Raw genomic sequence first — 9,103 nt, 5'->3', positions numbered from 1 at the left:
ATAAAATGTTTTGTTTTGATATATAAATTGTTCGAATTTTTTCATCTAAAAAAAGCGACATTAATTTGTTGACGACCTAATAGTTATAAAACTAACTATACAGCTATAATAACATATATTACTTTTATATGAGATACAAAAATAATCAGAACTACAATATGTTTTGTGATTTTATGAAGCAGCAAAGGCGAAACGTTGGTTAAAATAAAAAAGTTATTTTATACATTTCTGGAGTATATAGGTCGTTTTTTCTAAACTTTTTATCAAAAATGTGTAAATCCCTCCAGTATGCACTATAAAGTTTGAAAGATAACAAATGTGACTAACAATAGTAACCTGAGGTTATTTTTGTAAACAGTTTTAAAATCGACCAACTGTATACTTTCAATTATTGCATTCTCATTCAGAATTTTCAAAAACATTGTTTAATCTAACAGTTCTAAAATATTATTCCGTAAAACTGCTTATAATTTAATTAGAACTTTTACAAAACACATGATCAAGCTAGATGTAAGTGGTTTCTCATGTACATTTTGCGAGGTGACATATTAAATAACATATTTAAGTGATCATCCTTTACATTAACTTGATATTGCATTTTTGGGAATTGTTGAAAAGGTTAAGTTCGCTGCTCCTTAAATCTGATTAAACTTCCTTAAAATTTGAATGCTTCTAAAAATTATTTAACGGTATTTTTCTTTTCTACTTGATTTAAGAAGTTTTTCCTTCAGATTTTTCAAATTTCCAAAATGCAATCCAAATTATTTTTTGTCAAATTTTATATTTGGGTTTATTTTGTTTTCTAAAACACTGAAAAACTTTCTAAACAGTATTTAGATTTCTGATACTTATATGACAATGAACTGGTATCTCACGCACAGACACAACACGCACACAAATCCGCCTTCACTTTCAAAATCTAGCTCATTTAAAAACTACTGAAAGGTACAACTGGTATATAATATCTGCCCCCCAGTGGCACAGCGGCATGTCTGCGGACTTAAACGCTAGAAACCGGGTGGGCAGAGCACAGATAGCCCATGGTGTAGCTTTGTGCATAAATTCAAACAAACAATATAATATCTAAAATTAAGAGATGCTAGAAAAGGTCTTAAAGGCAAAATTATAGATACGGAGAATAAGTTAGGTATTTTAGTTGATTAAACTTTGTAGCAAATGGAATAATCATTGTGTGCACAATGTTGGTGATCCAGGAGGGGGCTATATTTAAATTAATACCAAAGTTGAACGACCTAAGTAAATTAATCCATCTGGATAGTGAATTAACGATACTAATGACTCTCTGAGGTCAGAAGAACGTTTAGGCTTAGAATTATCGACTAAATAATTGGTTGACTGAAGAGAGAAAGGGATAAAATAATGGGATTTTTTCAGCTTTTGCTAGAAGGACGAATGTTATGTCACGAAAACTAATGGTTGATGTCTATTTGTGTTTCGTGTTATTCATATTCTTAATGACACTCAGGAGAAAACTGTTTCTACTAATATACGTATTAGTTTCCTGTCCGTAATCAATGACTAGTTTTTGGTTGTTTACGCTGTATTAATATTTTAACGTACAATAGAATAACGCTAATGGTGTTGATACATAAGTTCATAAGATGCTCGTTTTTTATATTGTTTTATATTTCAAAACCAAGTAAAACTAACCACTGGATTAATACATCACGTCTATATATTTCACATATTATTAGACAATTTAAAACTGTTGTCTTAGATAATGAGAAAAAATAAATAAATATGAAAAATCCCTCAAAACAATTATAGTTCTGTCCCACAACTGTAAGTCGCTATCAACATTTTTAGCTTTTGTTTTAAAACACAACAACAACAGTTGTTTTCTTATTTTGGTTTCCTTAAGACTGACACAACATTGTTGAAGTGTTATCTTTATTTTCTATAATTTTTATCAAGAAATAGAGAATCGTAGTGTTTTCAGTGCACTTTCAAACGTATTATTCAAGTATTGTTAAGTTTAATACAGTCTATAAGAATGAAGTTTTTTTACAATTATGTTCCATTGCACGATTTCTATTTGGCTATTAGTGTAAACTGTAAACAAATACGTAGTAAACTAGTAAATATTTACATTATTAACTTACCATGAGTAACATGGAAACTTTAGAAATGGAGTAGGTGCGTACAGTTAAATAACATGATAATTCTATGAGACTCAGGTTTATTGATCAGGTCAGATATTTTGTTTAGTATTTTAACGTCTTTTGTGTAATATTTCATTTAAAATTTTGAAAGTACGTTTGTACATGCAGCTTCGAGAAATTGTATTGTCTCCCTTCATTACGTAAGAATTAGAACTTTATTACTGTACGTCATACTTGCTTCTTTCTTGAAACAAATTAATTGAACCATTAAACAAACTTAGTCAACATTTTTCATCATTCCAAGATTCCTATTTATAAAAAAAGTTTGATTAATTGCTTTAAACATGCGCACAAAATTTCATCCCTAAAAATCCAACTTTCTTATTTAGGAAAATGTTAAGTAATTTTTTAACTGGAAGTAAATATTATTATAGCTGTATTTTCTCAGACTTAAGTATAAAAAATACGGTGATTGGAAAATTAGAAGTAATAGTTATCTAAATTCAGTTCGAAAATCGGTTTAGATTGAATGTGTAAAACTTTCAAAGAACACTGCTCTCTCCCCTTCTCATGAGAAAGAAACTCCATTGCAGTCTTTCATGGTACACTTGCTTTATTGCATAGCTGTTAAGAAATGTTAATCACAATTAGTTTATCCATTCTGAAAGACATATCTTCTACTAAAAAACTGGGCCGGTTTGTACAAGTGGTTTTTTTGCGTACTGGACACAGGATCGAAAGGTCCACTTTGCAATTTCAGCTGTGAGTGCGTTATAAAAGCGACAGTCATTCTTGCTATTCGTTTAAAATTATCCTTGCAGGCGGTAAGTTCAGCTGGTTATTTGCTCTCTTTCTGGTAAGCAGATCTAAATTTGGGATAGCTATGTCTAAACCATTTAGCCCATATTGCGTATAAGGTGTCGCGTAGGTTGAAAATATCAAGTAATAAATGCCACTACATAAATGTAGAAATCTTATTTATACTTGTAATTCTGTACACTTGTTGTTGGGTTGATTTTTATTACTCTCACAAAAACAATGGTTTAAAAAATGCTTCTTAAACTTTTTGACCATGGAGCCACCACGTGGCAGCCAACGTCTTATATAAAAAATGTAACGTTAGTGTTCCATTCGTATACCATACTATTTACAATAATATCTGAAATGTTGATTGATTGCTTGAAGTTAATACAGTGATGAAACCCAAATCTAGGAGAACGTTTTGGCATAATATTGAACAGTTGGTGTTAACTATGCGATTTATGATCATATATGATTCTTTTTTTTTAATGCACTCACAAAAACATATAAAGCTGTTAAATAAGACAAGTTCAACAAGTGAAATAAATATGAAATATTCTGTTTATCAAAACTCCTTCTGGTAGTTAGTGAGGAAAGTTACTGTCAACTGCAGAGAATCTTTACTGTATGCAAGTTTTAAAACAGCTTGAGTAAACAGCTTATGTGGTACAGGAATCACGAATTTCAATATTTATGTGAAGATATGAAATCAACACTAAAATTATGTCGTAATTATGTAGATAAAATAAACTGAGTATATATCCTGATTATACAGACATCGTGGACTCAATGAACTGATTATATCTGCTGGTTATTTAGACAGTATAGAATTAATGAACTGATTGTATCCCCTCATGATATATACATATGTAGTTAAAACCTGATGAACTGGTTATATGGGCACGATATCCCGATCATATATACAGGATTGGCCTAACTATATGATTATGTGTTTTAGCTCGATAGACAGAGTGAACTTATTATATGCCCTGATCATATAGGCACGAAAGACATGAAGAACTGGTTATATATCCTGATCACATAAGCAGAGTGACTCTGATGAACTTGTTACATCTCATATTCATGCAGACACGTTTAACTTAATGGATGTGTTTAAATGATCATATCTCTTGATCATACAGAAAGTATGGACCTATTGAACTCATTGGATCTCCTGATTATATAGACGCAATGGACTGATTATCTTCTCCGATCATAACGATAGGATAGAGATAATGATCTGGCTATTTTTCCTAACCATAAAGACAGGATAAACCTGATGATCTGATTACATATCCTGATCATATGGACATATTTGAATATATGTCTTGATTATACAGACAGAATATATGTAAACTACATTCGATGTCCAATAAAATGCTGTTCGACTGTGAAATATCTAAAAAATCAATAAAGAAGGTTTATACATATATATAATCTAATCAAGAAATATTCTTTATTCCAGAATTAGAAATTCTTAAAAAAATTTTCTTCTGCTTTCAGTACCTTTGCCCCCCCCCCCAGTGGCACAGCGGTATGTCTGCGGACTTACAACACTAGAAACCGGGTTTCGATACCCGTGGTGGGTAGAGCACAGATAGTCCTTGTGTAGCTTTGTGCATAATTAAAAACAAACAAACAGTACCTTTAAATGTATTTCATGTAGAAATCGCTGATAAACAATCCTTTACTTTACTCTGACTATATCTTTCAATAGGGTGTATATATTTCTTGCTTGTATCAGTTAGGCCACAACAAAACAAATAACTTATTCTTTTCAATGTGGAACATAAAAGTTTCATCAGTCCAATTACCCGAGATCAATTTATCTCTCCAAATTTAAAACCTTCGAGAATTTAATGAATTTTTTTTTTTTACTTCTGATGAAAATGATATTTAGTAATAAGTGGAAGACATCAGAGCTGGATAAAACATTCTGTGGTCCTTTATACTTCACACGTCATCACTACTGGGTAGAGATGTAGTAAACTCGTTTTTTTACCAATGACAAAAATTATCTACATATAGTCTTCGTCAAAGTGTTTCTATGTTGTTCTATATTGATGTTATCGTCTACATGCATGGAGTAGTTATTGAGTAAATGCCCGAGTAGTAACAGAGTATGATCGGACAAACCTGTACGAGTTGTTATTCTGGTCTGTATAAGCTGTTTTGAGCGTTTGTTCGTAAAAACACACATGGACACCTGTTTTGTATAAGAGGGTGTGCTTTTGGTATGATGTTTTCGAAACAAATCAACACTTCAGACAATTTCTCTGTTCTTGGTGTAGGGTCATCTTAATACAAAATGTGTAAACATTTTGGCCAAGGCTGTAGTTAGAAGTAATAGGCTGTTTTTTCACGTGATGACCCATGGCTTTATATGTGTATATAATATACGTGTTCTGAAACTACTAACTTTCAATCCATAATTACTATTACGTTGACTCGGGCTTGGAGAGATGGTTTCTCATAATGAAACCAAGAAGCCAAGAAAGAAAAATTAAAGCTAAAAAAGGTTACTACAATGGATCGCTGAAGGTCCACGAGATAATTGAAACTTATACCCTGTAGCATTTCATCTTATATGTTCACATACCTGTATGAAGAACGGAGTAAAACTTAAGGTGTTTAAATCAATGAATAACGTTCTTAAAAGAAAGAATGAGAAGCACCTATCTTCCAAATTACCCTCACCAGCAAGCAAGGTCATCATTTACTTTCATTCAATATTGACCAGTGTGTTAATCTCTGAATTACCCTCACTAGCAAGCAAGGTCATCATTTACTTTCATTCAATATTGACCAGTGTGTTAATCTCTGAATTACACTCACTAACAAGCAAGGTCATCATTTTCTTTCACTAGCATGTATAATAATTATCTATATGTATCAATACAATACTGACCAGTGTGTTAATCTCTGTATTACCCTCACTAGCAAGTAAGGTCATCATTTACTTTCATTCAATATTGACCAGTGTGTTAATCTCTGTATTACCCTCACTAGCAAGTAAGGTCATCATTTACTTTCATTCAATACTGACCAGTGTGTTAATCTCTGTATTAACCTCACTAGCAAACAGGATTACCATCTATATTCTTCAGTTCAATACTGACCAGAATGTTCATCTTTAAATGATCCTTTACTAGTGAATGATATTATCATCAATAACCATAAATTCAGTGCTGACTAGGATGTTCGTTTGAAAACTATCCTCACTAACAAACGGCATCACTTGTATTCATTACTTAGTTCTTATCACTAAGTCTTTAAACAGTGGTATACTAGTGGTAATATTTACGAGTTAAAAGGTGGCCGATATCATATCCTTTATAATAGTTGAGACTGTGTTTAATATTTTTGTAAATTGGGCAAATATCAGGATAGTAAGCTCTACATGACAATCTAGTAACCAGAATTGTCATGTTAGGTTTTATACGTAGGTATTAAATCAATATTAACCTTTAGCGCCATCTATGTTTGGCGTCTTATCAATTACCAGGATAAATAAGTTTCAACGCGATAGGTAGTGTTTTCTCAATAGTTATAGATTAATTATACTTTTACTGTATTCCCAGCTCCGATAGTTGAAAAGCTAAATACGTTTTCTTTCTCTTACAAATCATGAATGATTTATTTTATATTTTGTTTTGATTTACAAAGTCGTCTTGGGTATCACAAATATTTTCATGAAGTGACTTTAAAGATAATGCTTCTCGTTATTTTATTATTGTTTAGATACAACTTAGACTGAACACAAGCAATTGAAAATTCAGTTTATTACCTCACTGTTAAAAACGTTTAATAAAAAATAATTAAGAAGTTTTAAGTATTTGATTGTTGTTAAAAACAAAGCTACACAGTTGGCTATGTGATCTAAGTTATAAGTAAAATAATAATTTGACATCCAAGTTTAAATAAAATAATAATTTGACATCTAAGTTTTAAGTAAAATAATAATTTGACATCTAAGTTTAAATAAAATAATAATTTGACATCTAAGTTTAAATAAAATAATAATTTGACATCTAAGTTTAAATAAAATAATAATTTGACATCTAAGTTGTAAGTAAAATAATAATTTGACGAAAACATTCGGAGTATCAAATTTTCAGATTTTCTTAATACTAGTGTAAAACGTAAAGAATTTAGTTACGTTTAAACTATAGAGATAACAATTATTTAATGATGTTGAAATTTTATAGTTTTTACATCACTTTTGCCCATAAATAAAATATATTAGTAAGTTTCAATCTTCTCTAGCCAAAGTGAATATTACAATATACAACATCAAAAGAAAGAAATAATTTTATTGTTCGTAAGTTTCTTATCAATTAGTTGATTATTGATTCTGAAAATTCAAATAAATAGTTAAAATCAACGTATGAGGAAAAACAATTGTTTGATCACCATTTCGGCTAAGCGACACCTGGCACCTGAAGCTCGTTTTGCCCAAATGTTGATCACATAATTATTTTTCTTACATAGAAACTCTAACCATTTGTGCACGTTCAGGTTTTATTGCATTTTTGCTGTGGCTACGGGTGACTATTATTTTCCAACGGGGATTTAGGCTTAGATATTCAATTCCCTGTATAAATGTTTTTTCTGTATCACACTGAGAGTTACACAATACAGAAACGAGTAAGAGAACCAAATTATTAAAAAGTTTTAAAAACCTAATTATTGTCTTTTATATATCAATATAGCATAAACTTTACTTTTTTCTAAGTATTTAAATGTTTATTTGCTTGTAACAAAACTTGGGTGGTACAGACTACTTAGGATTTTCTCAGTGTTAATAACGTAATCATTAGATTAGAAAGCGGTAGCTTGTAACTTGTACTGACTCTGGGTGACATTAAGTTACAGATGAAAGTTATAATATTTTAGAAAATATTCCAACTTCCACGTAGTAAAATAACCCCCATCCCACGCTCTCACTGTTTCCAAGAAAAACTGAACTTAAAAAAAGAGAGGGAGAAAAAAGTATTGACTCCGTAATTCCACCAATTCAACACCAATCTATGGCGAGACGGTGACGTCATCGCTCCACATACTGCACGAAGCAGTACTTCTGGTAACGCGGACATGTGATGACGTAAGTCGGGGTGGGAAGTAAACTAGAGTATGTCACTGACGCAAACCGAGCGTTGTTACACCGGCCTCAGTTGAATCAGCTAGACTCTAGGATAAACCTGTATATGAGGCTGACAACTTCACTAATCAGAGCTTAGATAGTCGCCAGTGGAGTAGATCGGAGATTTTATCTAGAGAAACCCTGGAAAGAAGTGAACCTTCAGAAAATCAAGATTTTCAGGACCTGAAAGATTTGTTCTTCTTACTTGAGGTAGCTGAATATATTTTGTTTTAATTCTACATATTGGTTTTTGTTTCGTGTTTTTACAATATTCTAGTTGTTTTTGACCTATTAAACAGCGTTGGTGTTTGGTAGTTATATACAGTTCAGTCTATAATTGTAATAGGTGTGTCTGATTTCTTTACATTTTCTCTCGCGGGGAACAAAGTATCCGGATTTTACATAGGATAGTTATCTCATTCTTGTATTCTGTACTTCTCTTATATGAGGTGAAAATATATATATATTATTGAGTTGTTTCCTAGATCAAACATTGCTTTGGAATAACTTCTGTTGAAATGTTTTCTAATTCTATGACTCATTGACTATATGGAGGAGCTCTCAGTGTGATAATTTGTATCGCTGTAATTCGTTATGAAGGAGCTCTCAGTGTGTTATTTTATACTACAAATACTACTTGATCCGGACTACATGTCAGTGAATTGGTGGTTTTTTACGTATTTATAGCTTGGCATGGAAAATGATATCCTCTATAGCGCGAAATCACTTTCGCTTATTTTATGTTTTAGCTTTCCTCTTCTAGTTTTATGTTTTAGCTTTCCTCTTCTAGTTTTATGTTTTAGCTTTCCTCTTCTAGTTTTATGTTTAAAACTAGAAGAGGAAAGCTATGTTTTAGCTTTCCTCTTCTAGTTTTATGTTTCAGCTTTCCTCTTCTAGGTTTATGTTTCAGCTTTCCTCTTCTAGTTTTATGTTTTAGCTTTCCTCTTCTAGTTTTATGTTTCAGCTTTCCTCTTCTAGTTTTATGTTTTAGCTTTCCTCTTCTAGTTTTATGTTTTAGCTTTCCTCTTCTAGTTTT

The 9,103-nt window shown here is 31.4% G+C and overlaps 1 protein-coding gene across 8 annotated transcripts in view; it reads left to right on the top strand.

Moving 5' to 3' along the window:
* LOC106461431 overlaps positions 1-9,103 on the top strand; it is a 114,031-nt gene that overhangs the window by 76,632 nt on the left and 28,296 nt on the right. Inside the window, exon 1 of one of the 8 annotated variants that reach the window (XM_022388397.1) lies at positions 7,919-8,277. The exons of the other annotated variants lie outside the window; for them this stretch is intronic. The gene's annotated coding sequence lies outside the window, so the exon portion shown is untranslated. Of the gene's footprint in view, positions 1-7,918; positions 8,278-9,103 lie in introns of those variants that run through there. 8 annotated transcript variants of the gene reach the window in all.

Source organism: Limulus polyphemus, unplaced genomic scaffold (assembly GCF_000517525.1).
Source record: "Limulus polyphemus unplaced genomic scaffold, Limulus_polyphemus-2.1.2 Scaffold957, whole genome shotgun sequence".
In the NCBI taxonomy this organism is placed as follows: Eukaryota; Metazoa; Arthropoda; class Merostomata; order Xiphosura; family Limulidae; genus Limulus; species Limulus polyphemus.
This window is presented reverse-complemented; position numbering and strand designations above follow the sequence as displayed.